This window comes from Engystomops pustulosus, chromosome 5 (assembly GCF_040894005.1).
Source record: "Engystomops pustulosus chromosome 5, aEngPut4.maternal, whole genome shotgun sequence".
In the NCBI taxonomy this organism is placed as follows: domain Eukaryota; kingdom Metazoa; phylum Chordata; class Amphibia; order Anura; family Leptodactylidae; genus Engystomops; species Engystomops pustulosus.
This window is the reverse complement of record NC_092415.1, coordinates 66,367,305-66,388,846: the sequence shown is the minus strand read 5'-3', so window position 1 is coordinate 66,388,846 and position 21,542 is coordinate 66,367,305. Positions and strand designations below refer to the sequence as shown.

Here is a 21,542-nt window from a genome sequence, read left to right as displayed (position 1 = left end):
GTGGTCCACAGATAATTTTAGTGATGAAAGAAAATTTAATTCATTTGGGTCTGATGAGAAACATTATGTTCATCGACAAAGTCTAACAAAGAAACCAAAGTCTGTGAGGAAGTTAGTGAAAGGTGGATGAGGAAGTGTCTTGGTTTGGAGATTGTTTTCTACAGCTTCATACTTTAGCTGAGTGAATGTTTGTATCAGAACACTTTTCGACAAAGCATGATTTCTTCCTTGTTTTCTTCAATCAATCAGCCAGCAATTTTCATGCAGGACAATACATGATCCCCAGTCACACAATAAAACGGGTAAAGCGGTTCCTTGAAACAGGAACATTGAAAGGCCCGGAGATCTAAGCCCAGTAGAAAACCTCTGGAAAATCCTTGGTGACAAAGTTATGGCCAAGAAATCCACAACAGTCACAGAACTGCGGAAGGCTATGGAAAAAAAGAGTGGCCCAAAATCACACCAGAGCAGTGTAAGAGACTAGTGATGTCCTGTGGCTGCAGATGTGCTAAAGTCATTCAAAGCAAAGACTTGTGCACTTCCTGTTGGTGACTGTTGGAAGCTTCAGAAAATTTTGTAATAATCTTTAAGCTGTTCTCTAATTATGATCTTCATGTTTTTTCAAAATGAAGGTTTTATGATGATATACTTTGTTTATTTTGTAAAACACTGTTCTAGTGTCAAGGTGCACCCCTTACAAAATCCATCAAATGCTAATGAATGTGCAAATGGAAGAAATTACTGCAAACTACTGCATAAAATATGCAAAAAGATGCATTTCAATGTTTGATAAAATGCTCCTATAGTCACAGTATTTCCATGGCAACCATTTTATTTATGAATACTTTCAGAATGAAATGTGACGTAGCCTATATAGCTGGATGCAGCGGTCTTTGATGTATAGTAGTATAGTGCTTTTACTTATTTCAGCCTATTCTAGCTATTAGTAAGCACATAAAAAATAAATCTACTTTAACTAATCAATACCTTAAGAACTGAAATGTGTGTTTGGTGGCTTTACTTTTTTGTATTTAGAACAGCAGGTGAAGATCTAGAATATAGTATTTGACAGTGACTGCTAGTACAATATGAACAAAAAAAACCCACTATCACACACCCTTATTCATAAAAGATTGGGAGCATGGGTAAGTATACCTACCACTGACAAGAGAAAAAATGGGCTTATGGATAAAGCAATGTAAAATAATGAGTTTTTGCTGGCAGTATAGATCAAACAGTCCTGTAAGTGGTATCCAGGGTCGGACTGGCCCACCGGTGAGCCTGACACCTGGATACATCATGGATTGGAGAACCCGGAATAAAGTCCTCTTCCTGATGGAAAAGCTTGTCATCTATAAGATACTAGATGCCACTAATGACTCTCAGAACCTGTAGTCAATAACACAGTGTCAGTGAGAATGCCTGTGGGGATGTTAATTGTTAGTAATGTTTTCAGTCTTTACTGAACAGGGTGAGGGGCAATGGAACAGAAGTAGGCGGGGGGCAGCCTTAGGCAGCAAAATGGCCAGAATCGGCACTGATCCCAATCTGGGATTTTACAGAACTTTCTCTGTCACTCTATCCTCATACTACTCGCCTTCCACGACCTTGTCATCGGCGGTATCAGCACTGCAGGTAGGAGATTAACCCTCAGTGCTCACACAGCACAGGCTATAGACTTCACGTACTAATGATTTATACCCCTTATTACATGTTCCCTGCTCCTCCATGTGATGGAAGCTGCCAGGCTGGTCACCATATACATCCTGTATAAGCACTGTGCAGTGTGTAGTGGATTTACTTGTGGGAGCTAAATGGATTTACTGCTAAATTACTTAGAAAGCGAACACAAGGCATCATGGGATCTGTGGGCAGGCTAACTGGCCTCGGCTTGAGGGTATAGACCAGTGATGGCGAACCTTTTAGAGATTGAGTGCCCAAAATGAGACCCAAAACACACAGCAATTTAGGCAGTAACAAACGTATTGCTACCAGAATCTTTGAGCTCCAATCCGACCCTGTCAACACCTTCTCACTCTTCGAACAGGACCAGGCAGCACAGGATGGCTAACTTTAAAATATCAGGGCACTACTTGGTCTGCTTTAGACTGCAGGAAAGTGCCATGTCTGGTAAACTCTGTGCCTGGGAGACAGCCCGCGTGCCCATAGAGAAGTCTCTGAGTGCCATCTCTGGCACCAGTGCCATAGGTTCGCCACCACTGGTATAGACAGACAAACATTAGTCTCCGCCCACTTCACCTCTGGTGAGAAAGATTTATGTCACACACTTTCAGAACAGAAAATGCCAGAACTTTGGAAAGAAAAGGGCGAGTGGCACAAAGTAGGCATCATTCTGTTTGTTTTTAAAGGGGGAATCATATATAATAATTTGGTAAAATCATTATAACTTTACGGTAACGCTTTAAACACAATTCTCTATTTTATTTATATGGCATATGTATGCAAATAAGCGATCACAAATTCTACTTCAAGACAAACCGCATCATCTGTAAACATGCATCTCAAGTAAGGCAACTAATTAATTGTATTGCTATACTATAGTTTATACATGACAACTCAGATCCTAATGGGCGGTGTTGAATCTTACTATATACAGGAGCAGTGGCGTAACTAAAGGCTGATGGGTCCCAGTGCAAAGTTTGTGCCGAGCCCCCGACTATAATGTATTGTTTATAGTAATAGTCTTCTCATATGGAAAAGTGACACCATAAGGGCCCCCTAAACCTCTTGGGCCCTGGTGCGACCGCAACCTCTGCACCCCCTCAAGTTACGCCCCTGTACAGGAGTGTGATAAACAAATTATCAAGAAAAAACATATTGGGGATCATTTACTAAGGGCTTTGTGGCCGCACTTTCATTAGGTTTCCCGGATTTCCGGGATTTTGGCGCACGCGATCGGATTTTGGCACAAACGCGTCTTCTTTCATGTGACAAAAATAGGGGGGGCATGGCCTTCGGACAACCCGACGGATTCGGAAAAACCGTGGAATTTAAAAAAACAAAATGTGTCACAAGATCAAGCACTTACATGCACCGAGAAGAAGCAGTTGAACTCCGGCGAACCTTGGCACAGCAGCGACACCTGCTGGATGTCGGGCGCACAACCTTAGTGAATCCCGGCAGAACTCGAATCCATGTCAGACAATGCACCGCGGGATCGCAACAGAACCGGGTAAGTAAATGAGCCCCATTGTCTGAATATGTGCATCAGGTAAGTCGACCAAGTAATTTTATCACAATACTATAGTTTATACACTTTGGCAATTCAATACCTAATAGATGGTGTTAAACCTTACTATATGCAGAGCTATAATAAACAAGTTATCACAGTCACAGTCTTAACATGCACGTAGCGAGTAAGGTAACCAAGCTGTTGTATCTAGATACCATAGTTTATTTACATCGACAATTCATACCTGATAGGTGGTATAGGTGGTAGACCTTACTATATGCAGAGGCGTAAGGAACACGTTATTCCAATTTCAAGAAACATTGGGGGTCATTTACTAAGGGCCCGATTCGCGTTTTCCTGACGTGTTACCCGAATATTTCCGATTTGCGCTGATTTCCCCTGAATTGCCCTGGGATTTTGGCGCACACAATCGGATTGTAGCGCATCAGCGCTGGCATGCACACAACGGAAATCGGGGGCGTGACCGAACAAAAACCCGACGGATTCTGAAAAACTGCTGCATTTTATAAAAAAAATGTGTCGCGAAGCTTGCACTTACCTTCACTCAGCCCGGCTCCGTGTACTCCAGTGCGTTCCGGGGGAACTTCAGCGCAGAAGTGGCACCTGGTGGACGTCGGAGGAACTGCCTTAATGAATCCCGGCTGGACCCGAATCCACCACAGAGAACGCGGCGCTGGATCGTGAATGGACCGGGTAAGTAAATTTGCCCCATTGTATTTTCTGAACATGCACATATCGAGTAAGGTAACCAAGTAATGTCTAGGGGCGCTTGAAATGCATAATCTGACTTAATTACCACATGGATATGTAATTTTTTACTGCAATAATAAAGAAGGATGTGTTTTAAAGAGTGCCGGGATTCCCTGTTTTCTGCAATAAGATCTTCATCAAGAGGGGTCTTCATCAAGCCAGAAAGATAACATCAGCAAGATACTAAGACTTAGTGGCGTAGAGCACAAGTAATGTTCAGAAATTTAGCTCATCTTAAGAGTGACTTGTATGAATGTACAATGAATATTGGACATAAATCATAATTTTTGACTAACGCTTTTGAGACAACCCATTTATTACATGATCATGTTGTACAATCTCATTTGTTACAGGCAGCACCTTAGGAGCTGACAGCGTCTGGTAGTTTTATACTCCATATGGTAAAGAAAGACTATTGACCTACACAACTGCAAATTCTATACATGCAATGGATAACAACACTATATTTATTGAATAATTCAATCATATTTTAGGAATACAATATGGTTTATGTCTTTTTATAAAACGATGCTGATCCATCATCTATGAACACATGAATTAACCTCAGCAATATGAATGAATGCATTGCTACTTAATCATATTCCACTGGCATTTCCAATTCCAAACAACTGTACACGAATCTGAGGGTAGCATGAACCTGTCAAAACACTGTTAAGATTTTAATGAAAAAAGAAATCACACTATTGTTAACAACATTGCTTCTAAGACATTGACAAGGTGACAAGATGCCCTGAAGGAAACTTCACTGTAAGTCATGTCATAAGCAATTTAATGACTTTTACTTTGACATAAAGTAATTGATCAAAAAATCTACCTTTATATGGAAGCAATTGAAAGGAAACAGCCTGTATTTTCAATCTATGGTGACAAAAATTTCTGTGACTGTGCCTTTTATCTGAAGGGGACTGAAGAAACTGTAAAGGTAGAAACCAAATATACCCTTGTGGTACAATTCCAGAAAATCCTCAAAATGTGTCACTCCCATTATAGTATACTACAATATATTGTGGTACTACTTTTACTACATAAAAGAAAACCCTAGTTTACCCTGATTCTACCATGGTTCTCAAAACGACCATTAACATGTATTAAATTGAGTTTTCAATAATTATAAGGGTGTATATATGAGAAGCAACAATGTTTCTGGCCATAATTTGTCCTGCAACATTAATTTAACAACTTTTAAGTCTATATAATATTTGGTCAATGTAGAACTTGCAGATGCGACTCACTGTTCCCCTTCTGCTGATGGGAGAGGAACAAATTTGTAATAACAGCCAAAGTAAGTGCAGAAAGCAGAAGTTCTCAATAGAATATGGCAAAAATCAGGTTCTCTTTTAAACCTGATCATCTTATGCCATATCAGGTATATAACGAGCCAAAAGAAATGTAAGAATGAAGACATCTTTATTTGTATCCATATAACACAGATTTCATGTGTGCAATGATGAACACACATTTCTGCACCACATGGCAACCACTACAGGGGGCACTGAAGAAGGAGTTATCAGAGCACATTAAACTCAGCTTACAGCTATAATTACAAACATTTAAATTTCCCTGATCAGAGATGAATGTGAATTTGCAATTCTGGATTTGAATAAGCCCCTAACTTTCCTTGACAAGTTATTATCCAAAGTGCATTTTGCTTGGCTCTCACAGAACCCTTCAGCTGGTTAAAGAACAACTGTAAAGTATAACAACTTTGCACTAAGCTAATATAAGCAATTCTCTAATTTACTCTCATCTGCAGCTGTTTGCCTGCTAGCAGGGGCTTTACCTTGTCCCCCTGGCTGTTCTCCCTGCCTCTGAGTTGGAGATGAGACTGGGGTGGGTGGACATGTTTTAATATATTTTTCTTTGTGGAGTATTAGATTACTAAATAATAATTTCTTACTATGGTGAAGAGATCCAATGCTCTGTGCTGTCAGCTCTGTGTCTTTCCTGTCTTGCCCTGCACTAGATCTCTGTACAAGCAGTAACATTGATTCTGTATCGTGATTGGCTGCTGTGTTTGTGTATGTTCTTGTGAATGCCCTCAGTACCCCTAGCTGATGCCACAAGCAGGAAGTCCCGCCCACTTCAGGAGAAGCAGAGATGATTTTACAGATAGGGCTAATAGATATACTAGGCTGGATCTCAGGATAGGAAGAAGCCAGAAGTATGATACAAGTATAGTTGGAATCATTGTCAAGAGCTCTCTCCAGCTGTGCTAAAACAATTTTTTGTCAAGTAACGTTACAGTTACACTTAAAACTAAAACTATGGACATATAAGTTTGCTAATATAGAGCTACTATTTTCTTGTCTATGATTACTAGTGCCCTGTACATTGATCATGATCATGTAGGACATCTTTGATGAACCCTAAATTATCCATTTGAGTGAAAAGCGGTGATTTAATGGTATAGTTACTCTAAACGTAGTGCATTCCAAGTTTAACAAATATGTAGACAGTGCACAAGGATGTTATCACAGGTAACAGCAGCACCAATGAGCTAAGCTTTTTAAACCCCCCGCAGATTTGACTTAAGGGGAGGTGGAAAGATTGGGAGAGTCACTCTAACCAGGAAATACAGTTTGGAGTCATTATGTTGCCTTAGGGAAAAAAAACAAACGTATTGATTAGAGTTTTATTTGACTGAAACATGGGCACCTGCTATAGTGATCAAATACAAATGGATCTAGAATAAGTATCCAATATGTCTATTCCAATGCTCAGCTGTAATACCTTCTCATAAAACAGACCATTTTGCTTTTAGACAATACTACAATGTACTCATATATAGCATATTTTTTTTATATAAGCCTGTCCATTGTCCTATATATGCTTCAGCTTTACCTTGGATCATGTCTCGAGGTCTCCATTTATGTCATTTTTTGTGTTGCTGTATAAATGGAGAAGAGTGTGTTTCCATATTTAAGTATTCCTCTCCATTGTATTTTGTAAGTTTTATCTGCCACAATACAATAAACCAAGTTGTCAATAGATAATGAAAAAGACTAATGCACAACTCCAAACAATCTACAGACTAAGGATCGGTGTATGCGGTAAACTAACAACTTCCATTTTCTACTCTTCATAATATCACAAACTGTTGTGTTTCTAGAAATAAGCCCCATGGTATTATCTGTCATGTTGTAACATTAGTATGCTATAATGGACTGCTCTGGATATACTGTACTGTGCCATAAATACAGTTGTCAATCTTTCTCATGCATACTGTTCTATATAATATACTTAGCTTTCACCTAACACAATAGCTTTACATTGAAATACAATGGAGAGAAAAGAAAATGACATGTAAGAGTTATATTATCATATGAATACCTTTGTATACAGTATGTGATTTATACATAGGTTTCAATGTCAGATTCCCTCCTATTCATTGCTGTTCTTTTTATTCCCAGAAGCCTAACACTGGGGCATTTTTCTGTAAGGAATGTAAAATTCTGATGCAGTCATTCATACTAGTTCATGCACTTTATAATGGTTTTAGATTTTTTTCAGTTTCTATTATTAGAGTAGCTGACATTAAATGAGTGGATGTAATAAAGGAGCATTCCATAGAGGAACTCCGTATCGCCACAAAAATAGCCAAGGTAGAGAGAAGGAACTTGGGCAAAAGGGAAGTGTAAACAACCGGAAATTCTATAAATGTCCAATACATGGGATTCCAGCCTATCTTAAAGGAAACCTACCACTTGAAGTGGCAGGTTTCTGATGGAAATACCAGGCACCAGCTCAGGGTGAGCTGGTGCCGGAGCTGATTTTTGTTAGTGTTTTAAACCGCGGTATCGAGGTTTAAAACACTTTTTAAACTTTATAGCCGGCGCAGGCAGGTACGCGCTCGGCGCTTACCATGCGCGCGGCTACATAGGAAGTGAAGGAGAGCCGCGCGCATGGTAAGCGCCGAGCGCGTACCTGCCTGCGCCGGCTATAAAGTTTAAAAAGTGTTTTAAACCGCGATACTGCGGTTTAAAACACTAACAAAAATAAGCTCCGGCACCAGCTCACCCTGAGCTGGTGCCCGGTATTTCCATCAGAAACCTGCCACTTCAAGTGGTAGGTTTCCTTTAAGAACAAGGGTTTTCTCATATACAATCCAAAATAGCAGATATGTAAAAGATTTGGGCACCATAGGACTCTGTGGAGGCATTCAATATTGACTTTCTGACAGAAAACGATCATTATTATCATAGTTATTTTTTATTCTTGCCTTGCTGCGCCTGTTGTGCCTTTTTTATGAAGTGTCGGTGCCACAATATTGGTGCTTTTTGTACACTCACAGATTTTTATCTTTTGGATGCACAATTTGAGCACTGCTTGGGAATCCCACACTTTTCCTGCACACCTAGTTTTCCAAAACTGATTTTGGCGCACACTTAGATCGAAAAAGGTGTTCCATGAAGTTCTATTTTCAGTTCTAGCCTTTTTCGGTCCTGTGCCAATTCATTAACCACTCACGTTAACCACACTGCATGATTTAATAGATGTTATACCATAGTCCACTATAAGGTATATCCATTCTTACTGCAAATCATAATGATTGGGTTTTCAATGTGAATATATATGACTGAGCCACCATGTTGTCCAAGTATTCTTAGATATGAATAAGAACATCAGACCAAAGTTTGGATGTTTGTCTCCTGTCTGTGTGGATTTTTTCCAGGTTCTCTATTTTTCTCTCACACATTAAAGCATACTGATAAACTCACTTCCTAATATATACTTCACAATGTGTATTTGTATAAGATAGAGAAATGAGATTGTGACCATTATTTAGTGTTAGGTGGGGTTTAGCTTAAAGGGGAGCAATCTCTGTACAATACTGCAGAATATTTTGCCGTCATATGAATAAAAGAATCATTCAGATTTCCCACTGGAAACAACTAAAAAGAACTTTTAACAAGTGTATGCAAAATACCATTACTGTGGGAAACATGGCTCTCCCTTCAGAAATAATAACATTCTCCCACTTAACCTCAGAGTCCTAAATCACTAACTATCTGATATACTGCAATACAATGTAAGGGAATCCAACTCCCCAGTTAAAGTGAGTCCAAAGATATTTTGGTAACCAGTGTACAGATATATATATATATATATATATATATATATATATATTTTTTTTTTTTTTTTTTTTTTTTTTTTTAATGGTCTCATTATTGATCCTGTATACCAGAACAATATACATTAGAATCTACTTATAGCATCAAATTACATTATAATAATGTTGCTAATGATTGTAATCAATTATGAAATATAAGTAAATGATAAAACATATTCTGAGTTATTCCTTCATCCATAAAGCAAATAATAAGACAAATACGAGATAACAATAACCACATTTCATGAATTTAACAGTGTGACAAACTGGTATTATCCCTCCGAATCTTAGAACTATCTTTGGATTCTGTTATGATAAGTACATAGATGTAGCAGTGCCCAGTTTGTACACATCCTATTTCCAGAAAGCAGCTTGTATGTAAAACCACAAAGCCTGTGACAAGTATATATAACAAGATAGCTTTACTAGCTTTACATCAGAAAACACTTAAAGTTTTTTTCATTTCACATCATACACATAAATAACCATACACAATGCATATCAGCAAGCAGTCTGTTCTTTCCAGTTTTCAATATAGTAGTCTGGTGGAAATAGCCCTTTAACTGCTTCTATTACCTGGAACATTATTAGGATTCCTCATAAGATTTCATGTTTAACTCCTGATCATGCTGCACCTTGCCAATCTTTTCTGACTTGTCCATTATCCACTTTACACAGAAGCTGAGAAAAGGAAGAGCAGTGGAGAACATGCAGGTGTCTGGTTTTCTGAATGAATAGCTGATGTAGTCCACAGATCAGGGAGCAGCTATTGATCATGCACACTGAGCAGCCCTCTATTTTATACCTGCATCAGCCAACACACTGCTAAAGAGGGTTTTTAACTCCTCCTTTCCATTCTGTAATTTTCATTCAAGTCCTAAATCCAACACATCACTTCCCCACCAGAGGGCATACACCAGCATCTCAAGAAACTGCTTCTGCATCTGAAAGACCATGGTGAATTCTTACAAGATGCATTTGTACGTCTGTGAAGAAAATATATTTCTCTGAGATTCAACAAAGATGACCTACAGAGATGGGGTTGCCTTCTTTATTAACAATAATGAAAGTGATTTAAGCTAAGAAAGATAGATATATACACAGCTCAAAAAAAATAAAGGACGCACTCAAATAACACATCCTAGATATGAATGAATGAAATAGTCTCATTGAATACTTTGTTCTGTACAAAGTTGAATGTTCTGACAGCAAAATCACCAAAAAATCATCAATGGAAATCAAATTTATCAACCAATTCAGGCCTGGTTTTGGAGTCACCCACAAAATTAAAAACACACTACAGGCTGATCCAACTTTCATGTAATGTCCTTAAAACAAGGCAACATGATGCTCAGTATTGTATGACTTCCCTACAACCCCTTGGCATGCTGCTGATGAGGTAGAGGATGGTCTCCTGATGGATCTCCTCCCCGACCTGGACTCAAGCATCCAGCAACTTCTGGACAATCTGTGGTGGATGAAGCGAGACATGGTGTCCATGTGTTCAATCAGAATTCAAGTCTGGAGAACGGGCAAGTCAGTCCATAGCTTCAATGCCTGCATCTTGCAGGAACTGCAGCCAGATGAGTCCTAGCATTGTCCTTCGTTAGAAGGAACCCAGGGGTCTCACAAGGGGTCTGAGGATCTCATCTCAGTACCTGATGGCAGTCAGGCTATCTGTGGTGAGCATATGAAGGGCTGTGCAGCCCTCCAAAGAAATGCCACCCCACACCATTACTGACCCACTACCAAACTAGTCATGCTAAAAGATGTTGTTGGCAGCGGATTGCTTTCCATGGCATCTCCAGACTTGTGTCATGTCTCCTTGTGTACTGGCCTGTATCCTGGTAGTGCCTCCAGCCTCTGGACACTATGCTGACAGACATAGCAAACCTTCTGGCCACAGCTCACATTGCTGTGCCATCCTGGATGAGCTTCAATACCCTAACCACTTGTATGGATTGCCAATAATATCCACTTGTTGTCACAGCATGTGAAATTGATTGTCAATCAGTGTTGCTTCCGAAGTGGACTTTTTGATTTTATAGAAGTTTGATCTACTTGGAGTTATATTGTGTTGTTTGAGCATTCTGCAACACCCTCGCCGATGCAAGGCAGAGCTGTGTTTGCGAATATGTCCCACCGCGTAGCTTGAAGCCTGTGTAGGGTCTGACTAGCCCCACAGCATGTCACTACATAGTCCTTATAGGACACAGGGGAACACTGCAGTGGTAGAACCTGCCTGGTAAGGCAGGAGTTAAGTGTTTTGTGTGATGTCATATGTGTCAGCCAATCACATGTGTTACACTCTGTTTCTGAAAGCTGAGATGTAAATGGAGGAGTAGCCACCACCTGACCAGTGGGAGTAACAAAACCCCTGTTCAGGAAACTTCTACAGGGCAGAAGAAGTCAGTTCTCTCTCAGAAGAGAGTGCAGTGTGAGGAGAGAGTTCACTCTCTCAGATTAGAGACTCAGAAGAGTCTGTGCAGCTAGCACACCAGACCAAGAGCAGGTGAGCCAGCTCCCTGCCTGAAGAGTGGAGCTCATAGCTAGTTAGTGAGGAAAGGGGTATCATCCTACCTTTAAGGGTGATACCTGAAGCAATCCAGGATAAAGCTGAAGCATCCTTCCAGGACACAGCTACCTCCCAGCCTGCCCTTTGCATCCAGGCTGATGATCCATCCTGTGGCTCCCTCCAACTACATCTCCAGCACTCCACCATCCTGTTAAGGCACGTTGCTACGGTTCCTGTCGGTTCCAATAAAGAACTGTAAGTTGTTTTTGTTCAACGTCTGCCTCCGTCTGGTCCCTGCTACTACGGCTGCCATCATCACAGGCACCCTGTCCAACACACAGAGACTCATACTCTAGACACCAAAGGGTTGCCCCAGGGAGAACCGCTATAGCAGCCTCTCCCTCATCATTTCTTGCCTTCTGCTGGAGACCTGCCAGGCTGTAGGACAGCCCTCCAGTTCCCCATACCAAGCACTGTGACACTAGCATGCCTAGGCCGCAACCGCCAGCCACTCAGGTACTGCGGGCCCCGGCTGACTCCAGGCCCCAAGAAAAGGCTAGGCCTCGGTGGGGGATGTTGCAATTCCCTTTATTTATTTTTTTTAGCAGTGTACATTTATAAGAGTTGGAACACTCTATATGTAAGAGCTGTAGTAGCACCCAAGCAGACTTTGATCCATGGTCACTTACCTACATTATTATATGCCAGAGAAGCATTGCAACATTTCAAACGGATCATGTGTATAAAAAAGGTATACAACCACAACAAAGCTTGCTGTATTCTCTTCAATGTTCAGGAGATGTTACTCCTAGAAAATGGTGGAGTATCTCTCTGATGTGACAAACACCAAAGCACAGCAGACAGATCTACATTGGCTGTGTTCTCCTTTTTTATACAGGTTTTAGACAGATAAATTAATATGTGGCAGATAAATAGGTTGAAGGTAGATAGATAAGACACAGATGCAAAAAGGTGGTGGGGAAGAGAAAGAAATACAAAAAGTGTCATATAAGCTGTATGTGAATTTGACAGGGGTGATAGATACAGTCCGTGGGTGGACGGAGAGAGTGAGAGGAGAAATTGATAGGCAGAAATTGATACCCTGTGTATGCCTCTGGGTACCAGCTCTAAGGCACATGCCGAGGAAGCCTGCCCCTTCATATTATATACATGGCATAGGCTGGAGCCAGGACTATTGGACTTGATTATTATCTAGTTTGCAAAGTGCATCAGAATACTAGGGCAGAGTCCCAGATCTAACTTGCCAATTTCATGATCTTTTTAACCTGTTTAAGACCAGACCATTACTCTCCTGTTTAGGACTGCACACAATTTTGTTTTAGTTGTAATAGCAATGCCTTTTTATTATAAGGTTGTTTTAAATAATGTCTATATCTTTGTTGTGTCATTTTTATTTCACTATTTTAATCAGTAACAAAGTTGAGACAAGTTAGTGTCTGTCAGTACATTCATTATTTATTCTCTTTAGAATTCTTAGATTACTTTATAAGGCATCTGTAGAATTCCTGGGGGTTATGTTTGACATCCCATATAATAAACTGTAGCTTGATCTTTGTAAGTTGATTTATCACTACAATGATGGAATACAGTTGCTGTTTAATTCTTAACTTGATGATGATAATTCCTTTTTGACAGATTGTATGATATAGCCCGTTTGTTGGTATATATGTTGCATTAGAGGTCTAATCTTGTTGGGATCGGCTGACGTTTTCATTGATGCTAATTTAAGAACTCTCTCACCTTGTGTACAGTTTTTATGATGGCCTAAGCCCTTCCCTCCTCTTCCTGCCTGTGTACCTCCCTTGCCCCTCCTTGCTTTCACTGTCTTGGAAGTTTCTGTCCCCTCTCTCCTTCTCATGTCTGTGGAAGCTCATGCAGTCTTACATTTTTGTCTTGTTATGATCTCCTCTGTAAAGATCGCAAATACCCATGACTTTGATTAAAGCTATGCAAGGGGGTCTGAGAGCAAAAAGTGCTCCATTCTCTGCTTAGCATGTCATAGGTACAGATAGGTGGGTGAGGGAGCCGAGGGACAACCTAGTTATTTTGGGAGCTTGAGGCACACCATTTAGCTCATATGCATAGAGAATAAACATTTTCTTAACAACCATGGCACAAATAGAAATACAGTAGTATAAAAATATATACTATAGAGGGTTAGTGACTGTGAAAGACTTATAGTTTAGCATGCCTATGGTAGATAGATATTACAAATCAAAGTTGTTTGTTTGTTTATTGGAAATGCCAATTAATTGACTTTTATCGCATCATTCCAATTACTTGTTTCCAATCTTCTGCTATCCCCTATTTGTACTGCTTTGCAAACTGGAAACAACATTTCCTAAGACAATATTGAAGTCAAGGCTTCTTTACTTTTTTGCAACTATTATTTCAGACACATGTTTTGCACTGTACATATTGGTTGTATGGATGGATGTCTGTGTGTCTCACTGTTACAAAGCATACTTGCCACCTCCACTGCCATAGTGTTATGCCAGAACTGATTGCCCGCGTGATGAGCCAACTAATTGAGTACAATATTGAGTCTGGACATTCACTTCTTGGTTTTGGGATGGATAGACTTCATTTTGTGTTCTTCCAGCTGTGATAGCGCTCACATGATGCAGTATGGCAATTTTTGGGACTGAGACTGCTATCATTTAGCTGGATAATGCCGTTTCTCTTTTTTTAGAAAATCTTCTTTTTGATGCTCCTCATTTAAAACCAGTGGTGTTTCAATTGAGTATTGACCTAATAACACACTTAGCTATAGGGTAAAGTGAATCAGTTTTTAATTTATAGTATAGAAGAATAAAAAGGTAGTTTTATCAGCAGGAGCAAAAAAATAAGGCCTGTTAAGCACGAACATGTGCAGCCCGTGTATACGTGCACATAGTGCAGTGGATGGGAGTCCCTGCATTACATAGAAATATGATGCAAGGAGGTTCCCTATGCAGGCAGAAGAGCCACACAGGAACTGTAATAGTTAATACAGTTCAGGTGCCGCTGTACGGCCATCAGAGGGAGCGTCTATATTTCTTTATAATGCAGGGAATCCCGTCCTCTGCTCTGTGTGCAGCCCCTGGGATCAGGTCACCATATGGCACGTATGCACGAGTCTCACACGTTTTTGTGTAACAGACCTTACACTGGGTCTACATGACAAGAAGTGTGTATACCTAAGCATAGCCAAGATGGTCTATAAAATGGTAATAGTCCCATGTTCAAAACTGTATTGGATGGTGAGATAAAGAGCCTGAAAGTCAAAAGTTCAATAAATTGTTACCCTTGTGGTAACGAGGGAAAAATAATGGATGGAAGTGCTAGAAATATATTTAATCTTTCTTTAAAATAAAAAAATACACATGGATATCTTCATACTACATATCACGGTGATGTGTGATTGTGTTGTATGAAAAGCAATCCCATGTGAATTTCCACTTTAAAATGAACTCTTTGTAAGAGGAATAACCAAGAATAGATGAATATCAGCGAGGCAAGTATAAAGATGAAAAACTTAAAAGGCAACTCCTAGCGGGTCCCATTTTGTGTTTTGTTACAGAAGCCTAACCTTGTTCATGTGGGGGAGATCAATCAGCGATGAGCATATTGTTCCTCAGAGTAAGGTAGTGGAAGTGTTTGCTTTCCAAGGAGAACAATATTCTTCGTTCATGATTTGTACACATGTTGTCTCTATGAAGAGTGAGACATTGAATCTGCAGCTGCATATGACTAAGTGTATTAAGATTTAATGTGTGTGAATGAATGTATGTGAAGATGTCAATCTATATTGTATATTTTTAATGTATATTAGCTTTAGAACATTTTATCCCTTTCTTCTGCTCCTTAAACTTTATAGACTGTGGGCGGTTTCACACCTGCAAAGTAATAGAACGCTACTGAAAACCACAGCAGGGATTTGTTCTGTAGAATTTCTCCTACACAAAAAGCCATCAACACTCATGCTAATATTTTACACGCAGATGTGTCTACACAACAGATAGTACCTCATCCGCATTAAACCTATTTTCAGAAAACTTTTACAGGGCTAAAACTAGTGTTAATAAATAATATTCATAGTATATCTGTAGAACAGATCTTTATCTCTGCACCTATTTCCTCCTTGTCAACCAGGCTATTTCTCAATTTTTTTTTACTAATGCTATAATTGTTTTTATTTTTCTGTCACTATAACTGTATGAGATCTTGTTTTTTTCTGAATGAAATATAGTTTCTAATACGACAATTTTGGGTTTAATAACCCTTTTTGTACAGTATATTTTAAAAATTATTCAATCTGACATTGCTTTTTCTTATAACAATGTTCTGCATTTATTGGGGCTCATAAAGCTTTTTGATTTTGTTTAATGATTGCTTCATTTAATGATTTCATGTTGGGCATTGTTTTTGATTAATTTTTTTTCCAATCGTTTGTCAGAAAGGATTGTTGTTGTTTTCTACCCTGGGTTGGTACAAGTATCTTTCTTTTTCTTTAGTTCTTTTCTTTTATTGTGTATTGTACTTGCCACTTCACAAAACAGCATGTCATCAGGCCTTTCTCAAAATCCATTCAATAATATAATGCTGTCCACACAGATAGTTTCACATATGCAGCAGTTTATATGAGATAATACTACAATACAAAACATTTTATTGGTAAAATTACTGGGTATGTTCACCAAATATGCACAAACACTTCTGAATTCAATCCATGTGATGTTTGGGCCTAGCAGGTTGGAATTTAAAATAAATATGTTCTCTAGCACTTCCATAGATGAAAAGTACAAACATAGCTTTAATTTAAGCGTGTTAAAAATGTGCAAAAACAGGCAGATCTGTCTGGTTTTTGTATGTGGATGTACGCCACATTTTTAACATGCTTCAGTAACAGCTAAGTTTTTACTTTTCATCTATAAAAGTGCTTGACAACATCTTTTTTTGTAGACAAGTTATGATGAGCTGCCTGATTTCGTGTTGTGAAATATTATAACCTAGCAGGTTGGAGGCTACACGCAGAGCTGCTCATTTGAGCGATATGATGACAGGTGCATCATGTGAAGTTTTGGGGCAAGGTGTTTTAATATAAAACTTTTATTTTTTTATTATACTTTATTTGATTACTGTGTACCACAAGGGGGCACTGACTCTTGTTAAATACACTGTACTACTTATGTAGTGCAGTACAATATACAGTCATCTACTGACAAAAGTAATACTATGTCGATAATGGGTAGGCGATGGATGAAAGAGTGAGATACCTCCCTCTGCAGCTGCTTAAACACTGTGGTCTATATTTGCCCACTGTGTATCTAAGAGGTTAAGCACTAAGGATCAGAGCTTTTCTGATCTCAAATGTTCGGGTGGTGGCACACGTGAAAATTGCTTGAGAATGGCTGCATAGAGTCAGCCGAAACGTTGTATTTTTCCACTGGTGGAATAAAGAAACTTTGATTTATTTTGGAGTGCTGCTTCTAAATCGACAGCAATACAAGACGATTGCTGGCATAATCTTCACTGTGAACTGTTGGGAAGGTATCATTAAGAGAAAAGACAAAAACAAGATAAAAAAATTGAAATAAAAAAGAGCAGATAGAAATTATGGAGAATCATTAATGTCTTTCAATTTTTTTAAGGCTCTACATACATTTCAGACAATTGCAATGAATAATACACATCCAATGCACAAACTAATTTTCTTTTTCATAACAACCACACAATTGATATGTATAATTAACAGCAATTATGTAACAAACAGTGGTTTTCTTAAGGTGAAGGGTTTTCCCCTCCCATTGGGATGTATGTTGTAGGTGTTGAATATGTTATGTGTGCTATGTTGTATTAAACATCTGGTCATAGCACTGTACAAAGCAATTATACCCACATGATAAATAAAGTTTTATTTTATTGTATTGAAATGTATGACATCAGAATGTAGAATATATAGGCAAGTATCTATAGAAAAATGCTCATTAATTTCAGATTTCTGTTCTCTATCAATACCAATATAAATGATCATACAATATGTGCATACATAAGACAGATTACCTTTACAAAACACAAGTGGACACCTGGGGCGATGGGTATTTATAATTCTAAATTATACTAAAACCAATAATATCCTCATTTCTAAGATGCAGTTATTATTGATTAAGAGAGCATCACAGCAAGGCTCCTACTCTAAGCCCTTGTGCTACACCCTCTCTGTGACATAGGAAGCTCAATTACCTCATGGTTGTCCTGTATCCCTTCGCAATAGCTGGTCAGGAGTGAGCAGGAGGAGGATGCCGTGGATGCATCAGAAAGGCAAGAGGTTTTATTACTTTAAAATAGGGGCATTGTGAAGTATATAAATTATTCATGAGGAGGTACGGTACCTGAAAATTAATAGGGGAGACTGTGGGTATGAAAAATCATATGAGGACATATGAATGTCAATCATTTTTTTCTCCCTCTCTTCTTCCTCATATTTGGTGGGAAAGTATGTGAGGTTAAGTGGATTTTTTTTTATAATGTATATAAAAGAAAAAAATAAGCTTTGCAACAAACAAGGTAATTGCTGAATAGCTCTGTGATCTGCCCCAATGATCTGCCTTCAAACATTAGTTTTAAATCAGACAATTCATAAAAGTGCATACAATAGTATGTAAAATGAAATATGTACAATAATATGATATATACAATATACATTACATACATAAGTTAAAGTGATTACCAGATCATGAACAGGGACTTTTAAAACCTCTCATGTGGAGGAGCTCCTGCTCTTTCCCAACATATGATCTGTTCATGTGAGAACTATGTTTGCTGTTGAATAAAACATACTGACAACATGTGAAAAAAGTGTAAGAATGAATAGTATGGATTTATATACTATTATATTATAACATGCCAAATTAAGCCCATTTTGGTTGCAGTATTTATAAATAGAGCCCGCTTCTGATGCTGTTTTTCTGCACTGCATTTGGTTTTGGTGCTGTACTTATGTATGTTCCTTAGTTCTAGAACTCTACTTAAGTACTGAGCTATTCATTCAGGGAAGATACTGTAATTATTTTTGGCGGTGGGCACATAATTTAATTAAAGGAGTCAACAAAGTAAAACACCCCTTTTAGTGGAAGCAATTTTGTAAAATGCCCCCTTTTCATTTGCCATTATTTATAACAACCCCCTTACGTAATGCCCACACACATAATGCCTTCACTCTGTTGTCCCCCCAAAATAAACTGTCCTCTTTTCTCTAGGCACCCTATACATTATACCCTCTTTCTGTAGATGCCCTTTTATGGCTCCCTTTCTATGGTCTCTCCCCGTTTAAATTTACTTCCTGTAGCCCCCAAACACACCTTATGCCTAACACCTTTTTGCAGTCCCGCCCCTAATGGTCCCCCTTTTTAGCTGCTTGCTTTACTTTTCTTTTCCAATCAGATACCTTTCCCTGTTCCCACCCTCTTCTACTCTGCCACTGCTATGGCAGCTATGAAACAGACAGGCACAAAGTGGTCTTCACATTGCGCCTGTCAGACTTATCCACACACAGCAGCAGCAGAGACTCAATGGCCCAAATTTAGCAAAAGTGGTGCAAACTGCCATTGTCCTGTTTCCCCACTCATCTGTAGGTTTGTGCAATCATCACTGCTATGGAAAGAGTGCACACAAATGCACCTTTTTGTGCACTTTCATTATACAGTGTACAACACAATTGTGACAAGGCGCAGGAAAAAATGTGCTGCAAACTATAAACACACATCAACACACCCCTTTAGTTGTACAAATTTCTAAAGCGTCAGACAAAATGCACTCATGACACAAATGTGGTGCAAACATGTCATAAATACATGTGCAAGCCCCAAAGACATTCTTTAGTGCAACGATAGACAAAAAACTGGAGCAGACGCAATGATATATCTGGGCCAATGCTGGAGATGGGGAACTATAGCTCACTCCTCCACAATTGCAGTTAACTCAATCTGCAGCTAGAGGATAACTTTTAAACATTACCCAACTAAAAAAAGGAAAATAAGGCACATTTACCATCAGTTATTTTTTTAAGTATTTCTATATGTTTCGTTTTTTGTTTTGCATAGGTCTTTGCATAGGGGCATATTTATTAAGACCTGAAATAATCGCAAATACTAGCCTATTGCTAGCATTAGCGACTATTTGCCCCAATCCGCCAGCTTCATGTCAGTGGGGCGTGGGAAGGGGGCGCAGCCGGCTGGCCGAGTGCACTCTTTGCCGCCGGTGACTTTTAAGGCGCCGGCTGTGCTTATTTCTACACCAAGCCTGCCTTTGAGTTTTCTTTTTTGCAACTAAATCAAGGTTTGCAGCATACCCCTTTTTCTCATGGGTGAATTATCTTTTTCACAGTAAAAAAAACATATTATCTCAACATCACCCCGGAACTGTGAACAAATACTAGAAAACATGAGACTTTACTAATGACCCCTGAATTGGAAGCAAATGTCTTTGTTTTAACATCATAATTCGGGAAACCTGCGGCTATGGAGGTGGCAAGGTACCGGCTAGAATTGTATTTGCCACCTTGGGACTGGAATACATTATCGACAAATGCATGACTGTGATTTCTTTCAGCAGTGTTTTACAACAGGGGAATTTTAGTTCAAACAAATAGGGTGAGAATGAAACAAAACACCACATCACCCAATCCAATTCAACGCTAGTGAAATAGTTTCTAAGGGAACAAATTTTGCATGTTTTTTCAATCCTTTAATAGGTTTTCATTGTTTTGCAGCTGAATTGCATATACACACAAACACATTTTTCTTTGTATTAGTGACATTTTAATAATTTGCTTCTCCACCAGATACTTTATTGCTTTGACGTTATCATTGCCAGAAGAGGAAATTTGCCAAAAAAGGGAAATTAAAAATAAATATTATAGGGACGTTATTTGAATAAAGCACCATCTAATGCTTTGGGATATTTTCCAATTCACAATAGCACAAAGTCATTTTACAACATGGGACTAGAACAATCATAGCTGCTAAGTGCAGAAACACACCAGCATAATATCACAAAAGTATAAACCAATTAAGAGACATCTCTTTTCTGAGACATACCAGAATACAGCCTAGATATATATTGTAAGGGGTATTTCGATAATATGAACCTCTTATATATAAATATATAAATAAATACTTTAAAACTCAATGGGGGGCATGTATCTTAGTTTTTTTCCTTTGGTGTATAATTGATGTCTATTTTCATGGCTATTTTCATGTGATACATGTTTAGTTTTTCCTGGCAGGCACAAATTTTGTCTTGTTTTTTAGACTTTTTGTTGCAAATGTCTCAAATCCACATGGACACAAGCCATGTGGGTTATATACACTACTGTAAATTTTGGATTTGAGGCCGTGGCCTACATATGTGGCTGCAGTCACAAGTGGTGTTAACACACAACAGCTGAGGAGAGATTTGCCTAATTGCATTGCTGTGAACACTGCATTTACAAAATACATGTGTTAACACATGTTGACATAATATTAACAAACAAGTGTGTTAACACAATGTTAACATATGTTTATATTACATGTGTTATTTATTGTGTTAACTCATGTATTTTGTAACGTCATGTTGACAGCAATGTAATTAGGCAAATCTGCTCTTCTCAAATATTGTGATGTGTTTGAAAACACGTGTTAATGCCCTGTCTGACCACACCCTTAGGAGTAACCAATAAATGTAAATAAAATGTGAATGCAAAAATTTATAAATTAAAACAAAAAAAAAAAAAACAACCCAAACGTTCAGTGGTGTGCAAAATGTGCAAAATTTTAAACATTTGGAGCAGGTCAACTAAATCCAATTTACACATTAAAAAAATGAAAAAGTTGTAAAAATAAGCAAAAACGTGATACACAAGTAAAAAGTCACACGGAACATCTGAA

The 21,542-nt window shown here is 38.6% G+C and overlaps 1 protein-coding gene across 5 annotated transcripts in view; it reads right to left on the bottom strand.

Moving 5' to 3' along the window:
• The window catches only part of MC5R (melanocortin 5 receptor), an 87,539-nt gene that overhangs the window by 25,842 nt on the left and 40,155 nt on the right, over positions 1 to 21,542 (bottom strand). For 2 of the 5 annotated variants that reach the window (XM_072154701.1, XM_072154698.1), the window contains exon 1: positions 9,672 to 9,910. The exons of the other annotated variants lie outside the window; for them this stretch is intronic. The gene's annotated coding sequence lies outside the window, so the exon portion shown is untranslated. Of the gene's footprint in view, positions 1 to 9,671; positions 9,911 to 21,542 lie in introns of those variants that run through there. 5 annotated transcript variants of the gene reach the window in all.